A 21,801-nucleotide genomic window follows, 5' to 3' on the forward strand; every position below is an offset into this window, starting at 1 on the left:
GGCTTAGAACTCACCAAGTAGGCTACAGGCTGGCCGGTGAGGCCCAGGTCTCCTCCAGTCTCTGCCTTCCACCACGTGTGGCTTTTTAACATGGGTGCCGGGGACTGAACTCATGTCCCCACATATGTAACACGAGCCGTGTATCCAGTGAGCTGTCTCCTCACGGCGCTTTCCTCTTCTAAGCTATTTTCTCAGGTATTTCTGTCACAGTGATGAAAACCTGACACACAATTTCATCTTCTTCAGTGTTTTAAGGGTAACAAAACCCAGCACTGAAATAACTTGCCATAAGTATGGTTTAATGGATTATTTGTGACAGCGTGCCTGTGTAGGGATGGGGCACCGTGAGGGATGTGTTGTGGGGATACCCTAGGATTCTGCACAGGTGGGCTGTGCCCAGCAATGCTCCTGGGCAGAGAACAAGTTTCATTGTGACCTCTTGGGTCTGGACCTGGAAGTTCAAGGTCAAGGGGTCACTGAGTTCTTCTTGCCAAGTTGTAAGTTCATTATAGAGAGAACACAAACACAGAAACTTTAGTCTTGGGGAAAGCGGCCATCGGGTGCAGATGTGTTTTGAGTCTTAGAGCTTGATGAGTTGTATAAATAAAGGGAGCTTTTAAGAGTTTTAAGCTTTTAAGAGTTGCAGAGTTGGTAAAGCACTTGCCTTGTAAGCATGAGGAGCCAGATTTGATCCTCGGAACCCATATTAAACAAGAAAAGGGCTGGATATGGTAGCACAGGCTTATAGCGGAAGCAGACACTAGAGGATCTCGGAGGGCTCACTGACCAATCAGATCAGCCCAATCAGTGAGTTCTAGGCAAGTGAGAGGCTCTGTCTCAAAAACTCCAAGGTTATCAGCATCTAAGGAATGACAACTGAGGTTGTCCTTGGCCTCCACACACGTGCACACAGATCCATGGATGTTCATGTATCCACATGCACAGGCACACACAAGCATAGACACAAAACCTCTTCTTAAAATATCTATGGCCAAGGACGTATCTCAGTTGGCAGGATGCTCATCTAGTATGCACAAAAACCTGGGTTCCATCCCTAGCAGTGCATAACCCAGAGTGTGGTGGCACACGCTTGTAACCCCAGCCCTTGGGAGAAGGAGGCAGGAGCATCAGAAGTTCAAGGTTATCCTTAGTTACATAGTGAGTTCAAGACTAGCATCAGAAGTTCAAGGTTATCCTTAGTTACATAGTGAGTTCAAGACTAGCCTGGACTGCACAAGATCCCATTGGAACATGAGGAAAGGTTTGCATTTGGAACTACATTGATTTTTCTCCACCTGATCCCCACAGTGTGTGTTTTGTTTTGTTCTGTTTTGCTTTGTTTTATTTTAATTAGAGATCTTTTCCGAGACTAGCAGCCCACTATCAGATTTGTTCAAGCCCTCTGCTCACATCTAAAGGAACGTAAAAGTTTTGCCTCCTTACATCCCATTCCTTAGCCATTTAAATGTACAGGATGCTAAATTCCGGGATGACACAGAGACCTCCAAAAGGAATAGCCCAATGTCTCCTCTTTCCACAGCATCTCACAACAAAGGCGGCTCATAGAAAGCATCGGGATCACCAAACAGCTGGTCTCTTGGGGAGGCAGGACTGGTCACAGCGAGAAAGCCATAGAGCTCTGCTCTGGAAGAATTTGTAATCCAGTGGTGACCTCACAAGGTGGAAAGGTAATCCCAGGCACTCAGCTGAGACGAGACAGGAGGACCGTGAGTTCAAGGTCAGCTCAGTTCCTATATTTACACTCACGTGTCAGTTTGTCAGGATAGAGTGCCCCGTTGTGGATCTCCCAGGTCCCCTGAGCCCTTGCTCTGTGGTTTGAAAGGGATCCTTGCCCTCTGCCTCAGGCATGTGTTTGAACACTTGGTCTCCAGATGGTGGCGCTGTCTGAGGAGGCTGCAGACTCTTTCGGCTGCAGGGCCTGGCAGGTTTGAAAAAAAAAAGGTTAAAATACTTAAAAGAAAAAAGAAAGAAAGAGAGTAGTTGGGTGTGGTGGTATACACCTTTAATCCTAACACTTGGGAGACAGAGGTAGACTGACCTCTGTGACTTCAAGGTGTGGTAGCACATGCCTTTAATCCCAGCACTGGCGAGGCAGAGACAGGCAGATCTCTGTGAGTTCAAGGACAGCCTGGTTTACAGAGGGAGTTCCAGGACAAAGATACACAGAGAACCTGTCTCAAAAAGCCAAAAGTTAAAAGTAAAAATAAAAGAAATAGAAGTTAAAATAAAGTCATGTAAAGATGAAAAATACACAGAGAATCTTGATACTGTATGTTATTAAGTTCTCTTTAAATTGTTTGAACGCTGAGGAAGGAGCAACAGCTGCTAAAAGATATTTGCTTATAAATGCTGCTAAATTAATCCAAAATACGTATTTTGAAAATACCTTGACTTCAAAATTGAAGTCAAAAGGTATGTTACTTTGGAGAAGAAATTTTACTTTTGTTTCCATAGGAAATGAGAGGCTGTGGATTCATTCTGAGTTAAGAAAAATCAGGTTTGATCAAGGAAGACTTGCTGAGAAATTTCTGGTAGAAACAGATGGCCCGAGTGTCTGAGTTCTACATCCAGAACGGATTCAACACTGCTGCCTGAGATGATCAAGACTCACAGGATACTCCAGTCAGGACTTGATCATAATTCTAAATTTTCTTTAGGTCCCCATAAGATTATCAGCGCCCCCAACCAGCAGAAAGTAGCCTGAAAAACTATGCCCACATTCCATAAAAAAAAAAAATGGACTATGGATATTTTTCTTTGTTTTTAAAAAAACACTTCGACTCTCTTTTCAGGCTGTTCTGGGTTGTGTTAAGTAGACAAAGCGAGCTATCACATTCATCTAGTGTTTCCCAAACTGCGTGATGAACGACTGTTCACAGCGTCTGAGCTTTGGGGTCATTTGTTGAGCGGCGATTCCTTCAGCAGCAGGTACCTGCTACGCTTCTTCCCACCGATGTACAGGGTTCCCGCTCCACATACTTGGCTCGCTCGCACCTCTCAGCACACCCGCCTTGGTAGCTTCTCTGCATGCCGTCCCAGTATTGGCTTCCTAAGCCCCTGCAGCACCGCCATTGATTTCCCAGTCCATCAATTTCCCTTCTATTGACATTTCCATCTCCCTTGAGCCTTTCTCCAGCTTGTAGCACCTCTCATGTCTGGCTCTGGCCATCCAGCCCTCACCCCATCTCACCCCTGCATTTGGCTTTCCTCTCTCTCTCTTCCTCCTCTCCCCGCCTCTCCCCTCCTCGTAGCGTGAACTGGCGCTTGCTCCTCCGACTGTGTCCCAACTCTCTCTGGCAGGAAGGAATTCAGCATCACTCTGAGAAAACATTATTCACACATGAGACACTGTCACCGTTGACGGGGTAGGTGGGTCCCACAGCGGGACTCGGTGACCTCCAATGCCAAGACCTCCTGGCAGAGGAAGCCAGGCTTGTGTACGACAGACTCAACCTTGTCTGGCAGCAGGCAGTCTCTGCCAGCGGCGGAGTCTGTGGACTGCGACTGCTATTTGACAGCATTTGTTAACATATTAATGACAAGAAAAGGCGTCTTGGCATAAATATCTCGTCCTTCAGTCTTCCACTCTGAAACAAAGGACTGGGTCCGTGAGGGAAGGTAAAAACAGGCCCAGGAGAGCCAATTCCTCCTGAAGAGGACCCCTAATTTCAATATTACTTTCAAGTGTGGGCTTTGAGGGGTCCTTGCTTCCTGTGCCTCAAGCCCCAGGTCACATGTCTGATTGCAAAGGGCAGTAACCTGCAGATCTAATGAAAGGGGCACCTCTGTCAGGACACACCAGGAAAGACGGCGTGCTAAGCTCAAGATAATTGAAGGTGGGCTGGAAAAGGGAAGCTGCTTAGAAAGAAAGAGAAGGGGCTAAAGATGTAGTTCATTTGGTAGAGTGCTTACTTCATACACATGAAGCCCTGGGTTTAATAACCAGCACTGCATAAACCACGTGTGGTGTCTCACACCTGTCATGTTCTATGTCATTCCACATAGAACGTGGAATCAGACATTCTCCTTGGCCACACGGAGAGTTCAGTGCCAATCTGGGCTATGTGAGACCCTGCTGCAAATTTCTATGTCAGACAAGAAGGCTGCCAGGAATCCACATTAGGAATACAACAGACCGTGGCTGGTGCAGCAGGACCGCCTCCAAAGAAAGACCCAATTCTGAAAGGAGGATGTCCCACAGATACGGCTACTTTGAGATGCTCTTAGGTGCTTTGGAGGGACACAACTGTCCCCGCAGGACCGTACAAGGAAGGAGGTAGGGAAACTCACACCCTTGTTGTCTATCTTTCTGGACTGGACCCTGTCTAGAGGTTCTTGACCCACACAAGCAGCAGAAAACAGGGTAGTTCATTCCTGAGATATGAAAAGTGCATCTGGGTATTAACGTGTCAAAAATACACCCAAGCAGCTGTCCAGGGCTGAGCATTGCATTCTTCTGGATGCCTTTGCGCCATCTCCACCTCAACAGCACTCAGTACCCCTTATCCCTGATGTATCAAGTAAACGAACTGGGGAGATGCTCAGCCAATAGAGTACTTGCCTTGCAAGTGTAAGGACCTGAGTTTAATCCCTACAACCCACATAAAAAGGCCTAGCATGGTGGCCTGTGCTGGTCATTCTAGTGCTGGGGAGGTAGAGACAGGAAGATCCCTGATGTACACTGACCATCTAGCCAACTTGATAAGCTCCAGAGCGATGAGAGACCCTGTCTCAAAGGAGGTGAACAGCCTCTGATGAATGACACCCAAAGTTGTTCTCTGACCTCCTCAGGAGCATACACACACACACGCACACACACACACACACACACACACACACACACACGCCATAGTTGTATTGTATGTCATAGAAACGATCAACTGATCAACATGTCCTGGATAAGAGACCGTAGACAAATGTATACATATCACACCTCTCCTTACTAACCTCAAGGCTCGTTGCAGAAGAGGGAGCAGAAAGATTGTCAGAACTAGAGGCAGCAGATACCATCACGGGGACAGTGTTTTCTGAACACAACAGGACAATGGCACAAATGAACTCCCAGGAATTGCAACAGCAATGCCTAGGAATGGTGCGAGCTCAATTCAGACAAAATTCCAGCATGACGGGGAGGTAGGTACTGAACCCCACCTCTAGCTGAGGAGCTATTGGCGTTTGAGAGCTGCTGAGAGAGAAAGAATCGGTTTTCTTTAATTGTGTGACCCCTCGTAGACTGACCCCACAGGCCAGGGTGCCCTACACAAACTAGACTCAATAGGGTGGGGAATAAAACTTAAAACTGGATGAGGAGGAATGTAATGGTGGATAGGGTGGAGGTGGGAGGAGTTGGAGGGGGTTGAACATGATCAAAGTGCATCATATGAGATCCTCTAAAAATTAGTAAGAATACTTTCAAATAGTGTCAAGTAAGTCCCGTATCTATGCTTGAATTAAAAAAAAAAATCTAATTGAACCACCTTAAATCTTGCAACCAAATTCCAGGATAGAAGAAAATGCTTGTGAGCCTTCAGGTTGCTTGGACAACCACCCCTAGGGCATACATCCCTCCATGGGTATCTTAGAATGACATAGGTTTGTTTGGTCACTCATTGTCTTTGTGTGAATTTCTGTGGAACAAACATTGAAGACACAATGTGAATGCAGGGTCTTCCTTGGGTGGCGACTCTGGGAAGCTTGGATAGAGGGTGAGACACTGAGGCCAGAGAGGGAACTCAGTAAAGACAACAGTTAGTAACTGTGGAAACTGAGCCTCAACTGCACAGCACAATAAGCCTCCAAGCTGAGCTGTTTCAGACTGGCTGGCGCTGAGTACAATGTTTATAGTTATGCTTATATTGTATTTTGTAATATGTATTTATATTAAATATAGTATGCTGAATATATCAAATAAGCATGTGTCTATATATGCCAGTCATTGACTGAGAGCTACTGAATGCATAGGCTCATTACTTCTCAGATGTTTGGGAGCTGGTGAGAGGGCTCAGTGGGTAACAGCAGCTTACTGCTAAGCCTGGTTGACCTGAGTTTGGTGCCCAGAACCTACGTGAGGGATGGAGCATACTGACTTCCGCCAGTTGTCCTCTGACGTCCACATGCTGTGGCACGCACATATACAAGCACATGTGCACACACACAAAAAAAAACACATGTGTTTATATGTCTATACAAACCGTGAGCAATGCACTTTAGATGCTTTTGGCTCCAGGCCAGCGCATCCTTAGGCAGTGCTCAGTATTGTCTCTCTTGCTCAGGACTTGTTTAATCAGGTGTAGTAAGACACGGGGATAGACACAACTGACAAGAAGAAAAGAATCCAGGCATGGTAGTACATACCGGTCACCCCAGTCCCCAGGAAACAGAATTGAGAGGAACAAAAGGCTAACCTGGACCACGTGGAGACCCCTGTCTGTTGTAGAACTCCATCCTTCAATGATAACAGCCATTACCATCTCCATGACAGCATCCGTGACACTCAACGTCAGGGTTATTGACAGTTCTTCATAGAAGGAGGTCATGGGACGGGTCATGAGATCCTCATCTGAGAGTCGGCCCTCTCCCAAGTGTATGTAGTTCTGCCCCAGCGGTTCTGTGTTCTCTGATGGGATAGAGTATACAAAGTGGAGAGAGTCAACCGAAGGGTGGCAGACTCGTCTATGCAGCTGTGGGTAAGTCATTTTCACCTATACAGGAAGTGAGAATTTTCAGTGATCTAGCTGTTTAGGGGTTACACATACTTCTATAAATAAACCCCACCCGTACTCTGTAACCCCTGACCCATGCTCTGTAAGTAATCCCCCACTCATGCTCTGTAACCCTCCACCTGTGCTCTGTAAGAAACCCCCCCCCACACCCAGTCAGTCAAGTTGGACTCTGACAGAATTGTTGGTGCCCAATCCTGGGTAAGTAGATGTTTTATTATGATGCCTTCCCAGAAAAATATCGTATTTTTTAATTTGTGTACGTTTGAACATATGTGTGTGCATGTGCACTGAGGAGTTGACCAATACCCCTCACTGGGGGATTCTAGGCAGGGGCGCTACCACTGAGTCACACCCCAGCCCCTCACTGGGGGATTCTAGGCAGGGGTGCTACCACTGAGTCACACCCCAGCCCCTCACTGGGGGATTCTAGGCAGGTGCTCTACCACTGAGTCACATCCAAGTCTCTCACTGGGGGATTATAGGCAGGTGCCCTACCACTGAGTCACACCCCAGCCCCTCACTGGGGGTTCTAGGCAGGTGCTCTACCACTGAGTCACACCCCAGCCCCTCACTGGGGATTCTAGGCAGGTGTTCTATCACTGAGCCCCACCCCAGCCCCTCACTGGGGGATTCTAGGCAGGTGCTCTACCACTGAGCCACACCCAGCCCCTCACTGGGGATTCTAGGCAGGTGCTCTACCACTGAGTCACATCCAAGTCTCTCACTGGGGGCTGGGGGATTATAGGCAGGTGCTCTACCACTGACATGTATTTCCCTGGGCAAAGGCAGGAGAATTACAGTATGTACTGGGTCCGTGTCCTCACCACCTGTGGGACATGGTCAGAGGCTTTGGCTAGGGCAGGTACAGTGGGCATCTCCAAATAAGCAGCAGCATGTATTCCAGGAAGACCAGGAAAGTATTCCTCGTTGAGTCTGGTTGTTGCCAGGCGTGGGCACCAGGGACTCCCCTCTTGTAGCCAATTCTCCAAGCAGCTGGGCACACGCTGTCTTTCCCAGTGCCAGGGCTGGCCTGGAAGATGCTACCCACTGGCTTTTCAGGACGTGCTGTCTTCTGCCAAATAAAAGCCACATGTTCTGCTTTCTCTGAAGCCATTTGGGGAACTTGTGGGTCTCCAGGTAGGGGTAAATAGAAAGGGGTGTGTAAAGGACCCCAATGGTGAAGAGTGGGGTGAGCAGCACAGGGTAGGGACTTGGGAGCAAGCACAGTCATCTAGATGGGGGTGCTCTCATATCAGCAGCAGCTTCCTCCTCACCCCTCCTTCTCCCCACCACCCCACCTCTTCTTTCCCCACCCTGCTCCTCTTCCTCCCCTCCTCCCCTTCTTCCTCCTCCCTCCTTCCTTTTTTCCTCCTTCCCTCCTCTGTTGTCTCTTCCTCCTCCTCCACCTCCTTCTCCCCCTTTTCCTCCTTCTCCCCTGTCCCTTCTCGCTTTCCTCCTCTCCCTCCTTCATCTTTTTATTTACAGTGCTGCTGATGGAAGCCAGAGCCTTGCACACGGCAGGCCAACACACTACCACCGAACTATGCCGATACCCCTGCTGGCTGCCCTATCGGCTTCTACACACCCCCTCTCTCTCACACACGTGCACACATAATCCATTCTGAAAGATGGGTTCCTATAGAGGTTTCCAACACAAAAATTCTTCAAACAAGACAATTAATTTTTTTTTCCTCCCAAATCCCATCTTCCCAAAGCCACAAGTTTTCTATTGCTAAACTCTGACCGTGGATGTAGCTGGAAATGCTCAACCACAGTAAACAGGAGAAAGCGCCTCCCAGAAGGGAGAGCTCGCAACTTCTGGGGGGAGGCGTGGGAAAGGGGTCTGTTTCTAGAATGCCAAATAACGTGGAATTATTGCAGAGCTTTATTTATTTACTTGTTTAGCTTCCGTATGTGCGTGGCGGTGTGCCTCATGTAGGAATGGTCACACATGTATATGCACATGTACGGGGAAGCCAGAGGTTCAAGTCAGGTGTCTTCCTCCATTGCTCTACACTCTATTTGCTGAGGCAGGGTCTCTCACAGAACGGGAAGCTTGCTAATTCAGGGAGTCTAGTGAACTACCTTGCCCCAGGGATCCTTTGTCTCCATCCCATAAGCATTGAGATTACAGGTGGGCCACAGTGACCAGCTGGCTCTTGTGGGGGTGCTGGGGTTCTGAACTCCAGTTCCCACACTTGCAGAGCAAGCTCTTTCCCGGTGAGCCATCACCCCAGCCTGATTAGCAGGCTGATTGGTTGGTTGGTTTATTGATTGACAGAGTCTGCTTATAAAGCCCAGCTGGTGGGTGGGTTGATTTTCTTATTTTTTTTTTCAGTACTGAGAACTGAACCCACCACTTTATCCAGGCTGATCTTGAACATGCCATGTAGCCCAGGCTAGCCTGAACTTTCCAATCCTCCTTCCCCAGCCTGCTGAGTGCCAAGATCACAGATCTACACCACACCCTGTCTCAGGAGCATCTCTGAAAGACCCTTTGTCACTTCCTCATCCCTGGATGGATCCCTTTCTGGGACCCTGCTCCCATAACTTCTAGAAATGAGACCCAGCCAGGCTCCTAAGTTCTCACTTCCTGAGTAACCAGTCAGGTCTCTGTTTCGAGAGAGCTGGCAAAGAAGATTTTTGGCTCTGCCACCCCCGCCTCCAGCGCAGCATTGCGCAGAAATGCATAAAGCCCAGGACAGTTGCAAATGCCTCTCTTCATTATGATTTTTTTCCTAGAGCTTGCTAATTAAATCATTAAAATTTTATCTTCACTTAACCATGGATAAAGAGCATTTGAAACATTTAATTAGTATGCTGCAAGAGAGCCGCGGAGAAGCTAGGATTCCTTGCAAGTTGGACCCTTTTGGAAAGGGAAGTGGATGAGGTGGGGGAGGGAGAGAAGCGGGGGGGGGCAGGATGGTGTCTTTGCAAAGGAATCTATAACTGCTTTCTTGTTTTTTTATAAGAGCTGGGAATCAGATCCGAAGGTGTGTGTGTGCGCGCACGTGAGCGCAAGTGTGAAAGAGACAGGTGTTTTTGTGAGAGAGAGATAGACAGAATGACAGGGAGACAGAGAGAGAGAGAGGCAGGGAGGGAATGCAGAGAGCAAAGAGCAGAGTGCTTTGGAGTTTCAGTGCTCTTGGCTCAGCTTTTAAATAGCATTTCCGATTCTGCATAAAATTACATGTACCTCTCTGCATTCTCTGGCTCTCTCCCAGGCATGACCGGCAAAATAAAATAGCGTAGAATAAAGCTGAAGTGGTTCAATACCAAGGCTGGGATAGTAGTCAACAGGTCAGGGGAAGAAACCCCAGCAGCCCCCTTGCTCTGCCCCCATGCCTAAAATCTCCCTAAGCCAGCCTTCCTTCCTTCCTTCCTTCCTTCCTTCCTTCCTTCCTTCCTTCCTTCCTTCCTTTCTTCCTTTCTCTCTCTCTGTCTCTTTCTTTTTCTTTCTTCTTTTTTTCTTTTTTTTTCTAACAAGACAGTTTGCAAACTTAACTAGTTTGAACTCACAGTCTTTCTGTCTCAGCCTCTCTGCAGCCCAGGCTAGCCTCAAACTGACAAGTCTACCTTCATCTCTGGGTGCTAAGATTACAGGTATGAGCTGCCACACCCAGCTCTCACTAAACATTTTCAATGACCCCACACAAGCTCATGACGACCTCACAGGTAGCCATCAGCGTTTCTCTGTCAAGGAGCGGTCTTTGATACTATTAGTCTTCCAAGACTGCAGTTACACAGTGGAGCATTCAGAGGCTTAGGACCCTAGACATTTGTTTCCTTGAAGTTCCAGAGGCCAGGACTGTGATCCAGCAGCATCCTCCCACAGGCCCGTGCTGGCTTCTTCTAGTTCCCAGCAGTCCCTGGCTTTCTGGTTTGTGTCTGAATCATTCCAGTGCCCCTCATATACACTGTCTTCTTCGCTTCTGTCTCTGTGTCCACCTCCACACAAATGCAGTCATACTGAACCAAAACTGGCCATCCTCCTGACCCTACCTCAAGTTAACTGCCTCTGCAAAGCCCCATTTCTTCCAATACAATTGAATCCCCAGGTGCTGGAGGGCCATCTCCAATACACCTCCTCAGGGGATATCAGTCACCTAGAACAACAGCCCTGCGAGATTCGGAAGGTTGTCCGAGGTCACACAGCTGGTGTTATGAGTCATACTTCTTGTTGCTACACTCTAGGAGGCCAGTTAGGGAGAGAGAGGAGGCTGGGAAAGGGTAGAGGCTGGGGTGGCTAGCCGGAGCCAGGCACCCAGCTTTGCTCCTTAGCATTTGGTTAAGCATCTGGCAGCCTTGGTACAGAGGCATGGGCTTCTGATGGCCATTGTGTGTGTGCTTGGTAGAAATATAGGAATCAGATGGCCCAGGGGATACAGGCCGGCGAAGGGGAGGTGGCAAGCTGAGATGCTCAAGTGGAGAGATGAGACGCTCCAAGCTAGGATGGGCCACATACAGAGAGTTCAAGGTCAACCTTGGAAACTCAGTGGGACCCTGTTTCAAACTGTAAAAGGAGGGGCTGGGCAGATGGCTCAGAAGTTAAGGGAACTTGCAGCTCTTTCAGAGGACCCAAGTTTAGTTCCCAGTTCCCACATCTGGTAGCTCCAGGGAACTAATGACATTGTTTTCTGGGCTCCATGAGCACCTGCACACATGTAGTACACACACACACACACACACACACACACACACACACACTCACGAACAAATAAATAAATAAATTACTCTTTATTGATGTAAAAAGAGGCTAGGGTATGGTTCAGTGGTAGAGCACCTGCCTAGAATCCTCCAGTGAGGGGCTGGGGTGTGGCTCAGTGGTAGAGCACCTGCCTAGAATCCCCCATTGAGGGGCTGGGGTGTGGCTCGGTGGAAGAGCACCTGCCTAGAATCCCCCAGTATGGAGGTGGTGTGTGGCTCAACAATCAAATGCCCACCCACGATTTGCAAAGGCCTTTGGGTTCCACCCTCAGTACTGAAAAGTTAAAGAACAAATGAGTTTGCAGCCCCATGGTGAGAGTCGGACACCCTTGGGCACTCTGGAACATTCACCAACTTTTCTGCAGGAAGAGATTAGACAAGGGAAGGATTCCCCCATTAAACACAGTAATTATTCAAATCCTTTGAGGCAACCTGCAGGAACGAGTGTGTAAAACATTAAAGGAAAACTTCTGGTAGGAGCCACTATTATGCTGTCAAGTTGTGGCAAACACGTGGATGTCAGCACTCAGAGCACCATGATAGGAGACTGCACGGAAAGCAGTGGTGACAGCTATTAACCCCATCTGTTTGTTAGGAGATAATGAGAGCGTGCAGTTCTTTGATTCCCGCTAACTGCTTTGGGAGCTTAACTCTTTCCTGGGAACCACCAGGGCATGCTGGAAGGTGCCATCTGATGACGCACCTCCCCACAAGCTCCCCTGTGTGAACCGAGTAGGAATTTGGATGCTTTGAGAATGGCAGACTCAAATCTAATAGTAGCAGGGTTTGAATGGGTGGCTTACTAGGTGTTTTCAGGAGCATGAGCTGAAAGGGGAAGGAGGTGTTCGGCTGCTGCAAGTAATAGGGAGCAAGCCCCACCCCTCCATCACCACCACAAGTGTGCCATGTGGTCCTATTTGATGGAGGGGGATGCGGGAAAAGGCTTTTCCACCCTCTCAGGGCCAAGGAAAGCTTGAGGAGTCACAGAGGTGATTGTGCCCAACTGCCCTGAGCTCCACATCTTTGCATACACCATGCAGGGTGGTCCATGCTAGCAACCCCAGCACTTCAGAGGTGGTGGCAGAAGGATCGGGAGTTCAAAAGTCATCCCTGGCTACCTATTGATTTTAATGCCTGCCTAAGCTACAGGAGACCCTGTATGAAAACAGGGGACTGGTGAGATGGCTCAGTATGCAAAGGCATTTGCTACTAAGCTCGACAACCATTCCCTCAGATATTTTTGTGTGCCCGTGTGCACATTTACGTGTTCACTATGGCATATATTTGTTTGTGTGTGTGTGTATGTGCATAGCGTATATGAATGCATGTGCATGTGCACATGGAGGCTAGAGATCAGCCTGAGAGTCTCCCCCAATCACTGTCCATCTTACTTTTTGAGACAGGGTGCCACACTGACCCAGGAACTCTCTGATCTATCTAGACTGGATGGCCAGTGAGTATCAGGGATTCTCCTTTCTTTACCTCCCCAGTGCCGGAGTTACAGGCATACACACAGCGCCTGTCTTATGTGTGTACTTGGGATTCAAACTCATGTCCTCATGCTTGCAAACTGGACACTTTACCAACTGAACCATCTAGGCTGCCCCCTGATAAGGTGTCTATTAATAAGCTCTACTAGATCAACTTCCAGATCTCTTTGGAAAGAAAGAATCCAGGGATAGCAAAGTGAACTCGGGGGAGACACCAAATCATTATTATCTTGGGGAGTCTTGCTTATCAACCCATCTTGTAGATGCATACACCCAGGACTGTCTTAACCCCACAGTATCTCAATCACTGTGCTATACTGCCCCCTAGCATTAGGTGGTAGCAATGACCTTCTAGAGATAGATTTCTATGTGAGAAATCAAGCAGAAGTATTGGAAATAATAGGAAGAGTCCTGAACTCCACCAACATAACTCTCATCTAGCTTTAAAAATATTTCTAACTCATAGTCAGTATTTTGTTTTGTGTTTCCTCTATCTATGCTAGAGAAGCCTTGGAGAAGCAAATATTGGGCATTCCATCACTTGATCTGAAGGCATCTTTCCCAAACTAAGCACAATCCACCATTAAAGTTAAAACTAGTCACAGCTCCTGACTGTCATCAAAGATAGTTGTCCTATGTGATACTGGGGATGGAGCCCAGGGTCTTGACATGCTAGGTCCCTCACTGGAGGATTCTAGGCAGGTGCTCTACCTCTGAGCCACACCCAACCCTTCACTGGGGGATTTTAGGTAGGTGCTCTACAGCTGAGATGCATCTCCAACCTTCTCCATCTTTAAGGATGCTGAGTTGTTTTGTATGAACTAACTCTGCAAACATTAGAATCATCAGTAGGTTCCGCTTACCAAACTTCAGGCTGTGAGACAGACTCCTCTTTTCCTACCTGGTCATCCAACATGTTCAGATGTTGATGCAGGATGCACAGGTAAGTCACAGATAGAAAGGTTCTAGAACTCAGTCAGGTGAGAAATGGCTGGAACCTCTCCCAGTTCAAGACTTAGATCTCAGACTCAGTTTCCTGTGGTGGAAACATCCCTGATTTGGTGATGATTGATTCAGGTGCTGTTTCAAAGCCTTAAAATGCACACACATAACACCCATGCACACAATCATATGTGCACATAACCACTGACAACCAGGAAAATTAATTTCTAGGCACTTGACCTACCTGTGTCGTTCATCATCAGCCCGTCTGTCCAGATTGATGGACGAGATTCTATAATGGACTGAGAAAGAAGTCAGAGACATATCACCCTTCACAATAGCCACAAATAGCATAGAATATCTCGGAGTAACTCTAACCAAACAAGTGGAAGACTCGTATAACAAGAACTTTAAATCTTTGAAGAAAGAAATTGAAGAAGACACCAGAAAGGGGAAAGGTGTCCCATGCTCTCAGGTAGGTAGAATTAACAATATAAAGATGTCAGTCTTACCAAAAGAAATCTACAGATTCAATGCAATGCCCAGCAAAATTCTTCACAGACCTTGAAAGAACAATATTCAACTTCATATGGAAAAGCAAAAAAAAAAAAACAAAAACAAAAACCCAGGATAGCCAAAACAATCCTGTACAATATGAGAACTTCTGGAGGCATCACAATCCCTGACTTCAAACTCTACTACAGAGCAACTGTACCAAAAACAGCCTGGTATTGGCATAAAGCAGGAGGAACAATGGAACCAAATCAAAGACCCGAATATTAATCCACACACCAATGAATGCCTGATTTTTGACAAAGAAGCAAAAAGTATCAAATGGGAAAAAAGCATATTTGACAAATGGTGCTGGCATAACTGGATATCAACATGTAGAAGAATGAAAACAAATCCATATCTATTACTATGCACAAAACTCAAGTCCAAATGGATCAAAAACTTCAACATAAAGCCAGCCACACTAAACCTCATAGAAGAGAAAGTGGGAAGTACAATAGAAAGCATTGGCACAAGAGACCACTTCCTAAATATAACCCTAGTAGCACAGACACTAAGAGAAACAATTAATAAATGGAACCTCCTGAAACTGAAAAGCTTCTGTAAAGCAAAGGACATGGTCAACAAGACAAAATGACTACATAATGGGAAAATATTTTCACCAACCCCACATCAGACAGAGGTCTGATCTCCAAATTATACAAAGACATCAATAAATTGGACACCAAAAGAATAAATAACCCAATAAAAAATGGAGTACAGCCCTAAACAGAGAACTCTCAACAGAGGACTGTAAAATGGCTGAAAGACACTTAAGGAAATGCTCAACTTCCTTAGCCATCAGAGAAATGCAAGTCAAGACAACTCTGAGATTTCATCCTACACCTGTAAGAATGGCCAAGATCAAAAACACTGATGACAACTTATGCTGGAGAGGTTGTGGGGTAAAGGGAACACTCCTGCATTGCTGGTGGGAATGTAAGCTGGTACAGCCCCTTTGGACCTCAGTATGACAATTTCTCAGAAAACTAGGAAACAACCTTCCTCAAGACCCAGCAATACCACTTTTGAGTATATATCCAAAAAATGTTCAATCGTACCACAAAGACATGTGCTCAACTACGTTCATATCCGCGTTGTTTGTCATAGCAGAACCTGGAAACAACCTAAATGCCCCTCGACTGAAGAATGGATAAGGAAAATGTGGTACATTTACACAATGGAGTACTACACAGCAGAGAAAAACAATGGCATCTTGAATTTTGCAGGCAAATGGATGGATCTTGAAAACATCATATTGAATGAGGTAACCCAGGCCCAGAAAGACAATTATCACATGTACTCATTCATAAATGGTTTTCAAACATAAAGCAAAGAAAACCAACCTACAAATCACAATCCCAGAGAACCTAGACAACAATGAGGACACTAAGAGAGACAATATAGACCTGATCTACATGGGAAGTAGAAAAAGACAAAATCTCCTGAGTAAATTGGGAGCATGGAAACCATGGGAGAGGGTTGAAAGGGAGGGGAGAGGCAGGGAGGAGTAGAGCAAAATGTCAATAAAATCCGTTTTAAAAAGACCAATTAGAAAAAGAAATTTTTGAATTCATATGTATCTGTGTGTGAGGTGTGTTTTGCACACAAGTGTGCGTGTACCTATGTATTCACTTGTCACTATGTACACAAGTAGAGGCCACAGGTTGATGTCATATGTCTCTATTGCTCTCCATATTGTTTTTAGAGAAGGGTCTCTCACTGAGCATGACACCTACCTGCCACTACAAGCTAAACTGGCCTGCCAGGAAGCCCCAGGAATCCTTCTGTCTCTACCTCCCCCAGAACTGAGATCATAGACATATGCCTCCATGCCTGGCTTTTGTATGTGGATCCTGGGAATCCGAACTCAGGCCCTTAGGCTTGTGCAACAAGCACTTCCTCACTGAGTGTTCCCTCAGCTCCATGGATGGTGCTTTCTAAAGCAGAGATGTGTAACTGATTGTAGCTGTTTTTGTTTTGTTCCAACCGCATCTCAGAACATAGTGAGTTCTGTGGCTGAGCAGAAAAGCCTTGGGGTGGCAAGCACATGTCTAGGTTGGCGGGGGGGGGGTTCATAACACCATTTCCAGGGCCTATAGCAACCCACCATATCATGTTCATTTGTTCAACCTCTGTTCAGGACTAGCTATCAAAGGGGAATTATTAATCTCAAAAAGAAAGAAGAAAAGGGAGAGAAATAGAGAGCAAGCAAAAACAAAAAATCCAATCACTTCTGTATGGCTGTTTTTCAGGTTTCTGCCAGTCTTGATAAAAAGAAATAATAATAATAATAAAAATAAAAATAAATACGGAAAAGTTCGTTTCTGTTCTGCCCCTGGGGGACGGTGTTATTGATTTATTTAAAATGGTTATACCAGATTACAACATTAAGATAGACACATGCATTAGCGTGAGTGATGGCAAGGGAGAAGTGCACGGAGTTGGTTTCGGAGCAGAAAGTTGAGACGGCTGTGCCTACAAACATCCAGTGCCTCGTGTTCCCCTAATGACAGGCACCTGCGGATGAATGGCTCTCTGGTGAGACTTGGCATTTCAGTTCATTTCTGCCAATGTGTCCTGCTTGCGAGGGAAGTGCAGACGGACGCACAAGAGCTGTAGGGACTTCCCATTTTCTTTCTAAAACTCTAGCAGAGAAATCTAGAATGATTTCTAGATGGCAAGTTGGGCCTTCCACCCGACAGAGCAGTGGCTTTCTCGACCCAAGGGCAGGGCCCACCTGGAAACCGGTTAGCATGATTTCTTAAAATGACTGTGGCATCAGAAAGTCCTTGTAGTCCCAGTGGTGGGAAGGTGAAGCAGGGGGGATCAGGAGTTCAAGTCCAGCCTTGACCACATAAGTTCAAAGTCAGACTGGATTCCACGACACTTGTCTCAAAACTCAGTCAAGCAAAGAAAACTTCCACGACACTCCGCAGGGGTGGGGCTGCGGAGACGACTTGATAGGTAGAATACTTGCTACACCAACATGAGGACATGCATTTCAATTCCCCAAATACATGTCAGAACCAGAAGTGATGGTGTGTGCTTTAATCCCGGCGCTGGTACATGGAGACAGGTGGATACCCAGGCTCCCTGCACAGCCACCCCAGCCCACTTGCTGAGTTGAGCTCTGTCTCAGAAAATAAGATAGAAGGCATCTAAGGAATGACACCTAAGCTTGATCTCTGGGTTCCACATTCCCCCAGATAAGTGCACACACACTCACACGTACATACACATGTACACACACACACACACACACACACAAGACACAAGAGGTTTCAGGGACTAAAGTCACACTTTTTGGGTTCTATTCATGCCCTGCCACTTTGGTGCTTGTGACCTGGGGTAGATTGGTTAGACCCTCTGAATATCGAGATAGAGATGAACAATTGCTCCCATTCCATTGAACCATAGAGCATGTCCCGTCCCTGTGCTCGGTCCATGCAACTCCACATTATTCACCACATCAGATCATTAGATGCTACTGACCCTAATCCCACCCCTGGCAATCACCCTTCCCCATTTCAGTCCCCATGTTGGCTTTTATGTGCGTGTCTGGGAGGGGTCCACAAGCAAAGGCATATGCCGCCTTCGGAAGCCAAACACCAACCACAGATGTCATTCTTCAGAACACCATCCACATGTCTTCCTAAGTGTTCTCCCACTGGCCTGCCAGCTCCAGGGACCCTCCTGTCTCTTCTTCTCCCGTGCTGGGGCACAGCCACCATGCCTGGCTTTTATAACATGTCCTCTGGGATTGATATCTGGTCCTCTGGAAGAGCAGCAAGTGCTCTTGACCACTGAGCCATCTCCCCACCTCGATCTTAGTTCCTGGTGATTGTTGTAGCCTATTTTAATTCTCATTGCTGCTGGTTCCTCACTACATCCTCCAGCCCATAATATCCTTCTCATTTCTTTCATCTTAATATGAACCTTTTCTTCCCAAGATTACTGTATGGAACACATACACATGCACGCATGCACGCACGCACACACAGAAAATCCTAAGCCAATAGTTCCCAACCTGTAGGACATGACACCCACAAGGGTTGCATATCATATATTCACATTGTGATTCATAACAAAAGCAAATTTAATTTATGAAGTAGCAGTGAAATAACTGTATGGTTGGGGGTCACCCCAACGTGAGGAACTGTATCAAAGGGTTGCAGCATTAGGAAGGTTGAGAATCAGAACCACAGCCTTACACATTCACCCCATATTTGGCATTCAATATGTTGTAATCATAATGACTTTTAAACTTCTTACTGTTTGAGACAGATTCTTGCTACGCATCCCATACTCCTTGAACTCAGTGTCTTTCCACCTCTACCTCTCAGGTATTGGAATTATAGGCATACTCACTGCTCTCCTAGACACAGAAGTCTTTGATGTGTGTTGTCTTGTTAAATGATCATGAGTCTTGCTATAGTTTCCCATTTCATGGATGGGAAAAATAGAGAGTTTGGGTGGGAGCATACCAAAAGGTAAGCGGACAGTTCACAGAGGAGAAAATCAAATCCAAATCGCCTTGCCAGCGGTGGGAGGGGGTGGGGGGTAGGGCGGGGCGGGGAGAAGAGTTCAGTCATGCTAAGCAGCCATGGAAGTGGATTGTGGGCTACCATCTTTCATTGTTAGATTAGCACGTGATTGTATGGGCTAATAGTTTCTGATGCCGGCCAGACCGTGGGAAGCCAGGTTCTCCATCACCTAGTTCTTGAGTGTGAATGGCTGTGACCTTTAACCAAATTAGCCTTTAAAATAGCCACTGAAATTTTAAATGTGTATCCTCTGAACACACTCTCTGTACCAGTAAAACGAAGAATGCCCAGCAGGCTTGTGGGAGGGAGGGAGATGTTTATTGTGTCCCATTGCTACCATCTGTTGGTTTAGGAGAAAGGGGTTCCTACAGCCCTGCAACAAGCAATGTGACTGAAAAAATAGAAAAACTTCAAGGATATCTGAGGGTTGTTTGTAAGGGGGGTAGGGAATAGAGAGAAACAAAACTTTTCTCAGGAGACTAAGGGGCCAGATTCATTCTGACTCAATCATTGATACATTTTGATTCATTCATGCCGTTTAAAGGAATGGAGTAACGTTCTGCAGTTCAGAGACAAATCAATGAACCACGCCCCTGAAACACCTCACAAAGCAAAGTTTTAGAGTCTGGGAAACTATTTCCCATCTTCGTTGTGGTAGTAGAGTTCTATAGATTCAACTGGGGGCCAAGTGCATGGCATGCTAGACAGGTGCTCTACCACTGAGCCACTCCCCAGTTCCTCCTGGGGGATTCTAGGCAGGGGCTCTACCACTGAGCCACTCCCCAGTTCCTCCTGGGGGATTCTAGGCAGGGGCTCTACCACTGAGCCACATCCCCAAAGCCCTCACTGTCAGTTTCTTAGCAGATATTCTAGCATTGAGCTATATCTCCAGTCCTCAATATTTCAAGACAGAATATTCCTCTGAAGCCAAGGCTGGCCTAGAAATCATGATCGTCCTGCCTCTGCCTCCTGAATCTATACTGCACCTTTTAAACTGGAAGATACAATCCTGTTTCCCAGCTCACTCAAAATCCCCAACAATTTCCTAAAATTACTAAAACTCTCTCAACATCCATCTCCCAACCCATGAAGTATTTCTCTTTTGCATAACAGAGCGTTTAAAACACCAATAACCTAATTATTTAACACTTAATGAACCCACTAGAGGAAGTGTGTGTACACACTCCATGTAATGTCTTCCTCCTCTACAGCAATTAGCATACCCTGCAATAAAAGCAAATGGGAAACGGTATGCTAAAGACAGGGAATGAGTGGGGAAAAGACGGTTGCACTGAGGGAAAGGAAACAAGGGATGCTTCAATAATGACAGTCTGAACTGAAGCTGCCTATTATTGAGGGAGGAGGTGGGCAGTGGTGAGCAACAGGTGTCCCCCAATGGCCCTCCCTGAGGATCTTGCTGCCTCAGCTGGGGGTGGTACAATGGGTAAGAAGCCTTCACCTCGTCTCCTGTAAAGACAACATCACCCTTGTGCGGGGTGACTGAGAAATGTTCCCTAGAGGCTCATGTGTTTGGCCACTTGGTCCTAGTTGGCAGTGCTGTTTGGAGAGGTTTTTGGAGCCTTTAGGAGGTGCATGCAGCCTTGCTGGAGGAACTGGACTTTGGGAGCTCATCATCTCGCTCTCAGCTTTCTGTGTGACAGAACGCAGTGTGTGACAGAACGCGGTGTGTGACAGAGTGCAGTGTGTGACACAGTGCTGTGTGTGACGGAACGCAGTGTGTGACAGAACGCAGTGTGTGACAGAACGCAGTGTGTGACACAGTGCAGTGTGTGACACAGTGCTGTGTGTGACGGAACGCAGTGTGTGACAGAACGCAGTGTGTTACAGAGTGCAGTGTGTGACAGAGTGCAGTGTGTGACAGAGTGCAGTGTGTGACAGAACGCAGTGTGTGACAGAACACAGTGTGTGACAGAACGCGGTGTGTGACAGAACGTGGTGTGTGACAGAACGCGGTGTGTGACGGAACGCGGTGTGTGACGGAGTGCAGTGTGTGACGGAGTGCAGTGTGTGACAGAACGCGGTGTGTGACAGAACGCGGTGTGTGACAGAACGCGGTGTGTGACAGAATGCAGTGTGTGACAGAACGCGGTGTGTGACAGAACGCAGTGTGTGACAGAGTGCGGTGTGTGACCCAACGCAGTGTGTGACAGAACGCGGTGTGTGACAGAACGCAGTGTGTGACGGAACGCAGTGTGTGACAGAATGCAGTCTCTCAACTCCCTGCTCTGGCCACCTACTACTGTACCTCCCCTGCCACTACAGATTCCCCCTCTGGAACCGTGAGCCCAAATAAACCTTTTCTTCCTTAAGCCTCTTTAGGTCATGCTGTGCTGTTATAGTAACAGAAATTAACTAATACACCCAGAGTCCACACCCCTTCCCAGACAGTTGTCACCCAGCAACCATTTGATGGAGATGAATCCTTGGCTTCCTGATCAAATTCATAGTATAAAGCTCCAAACAGATCCTGTTGTATCTACACCAATGGCAATCTATATATTCTTAAAGCCTTTCTTCTTACAAAGAACATGTATGTGTGTATACATGTGTATATGTGTGTATCTGTATATCTGTATATTTGTATATATGTATATTTGTGTGTATGTATATTTCTGTGTGTATTTGTGTGATTATGTATATTTGTGTGTATATTTGTGTGTTTGCATGTGTGTATATGTATATCTGTGTGTGTATATGTGTGTATGTGTATATATTTTTGTGTATATGTGTATTTGTGTGTGTATATGTGTGCATGTATTTGTGTGTGTGTGTGCTGGGATGGGATGGGATGGGATTTTT

The 21,801-nt window shown here is 46.7% G+C and overlaps 1 long non-coding RNA gene across 1 annotated transcript in view; it reads right to left on the bottom strand.

Moving 5' to 3' along the window:
• Positions 1-278: 278 nt before the first annotated feature.
• LOC125402238 (uncharacterized) overlaps positions 279-21,801 on the bottom strand; it is a 43,951-nt gene continuing 22,428 nt past the window's right edge. Inside the window, exons 2-3 of the long non-coding RNA XR_007232575.3 lie at positions 6,426-6,637; positions 279-1,939 (exon numbers count right to left, since the gene is read on the bottom strand). This is a non-coding gene — a long non-coding RNA (uncharacterized LOC125402238). The remainder of the gene's footprint in view (positions 1,940-6,425; positions 6,638-21,801) is intronic.

Source organism: Myodes glareolus, chromosome 2 (genome assembly GCF_982192425.1).
Source record: "Myodes glareolus chromosome 2, mMyoGla1.1, whole genome shotgun sequence".
NCBI classification, from domain to species: Eukaryota; Metazoa; Chordata; class Mammalia; order Rodentia; family Cricetidae; genus Myodes; species Myodes glareolus.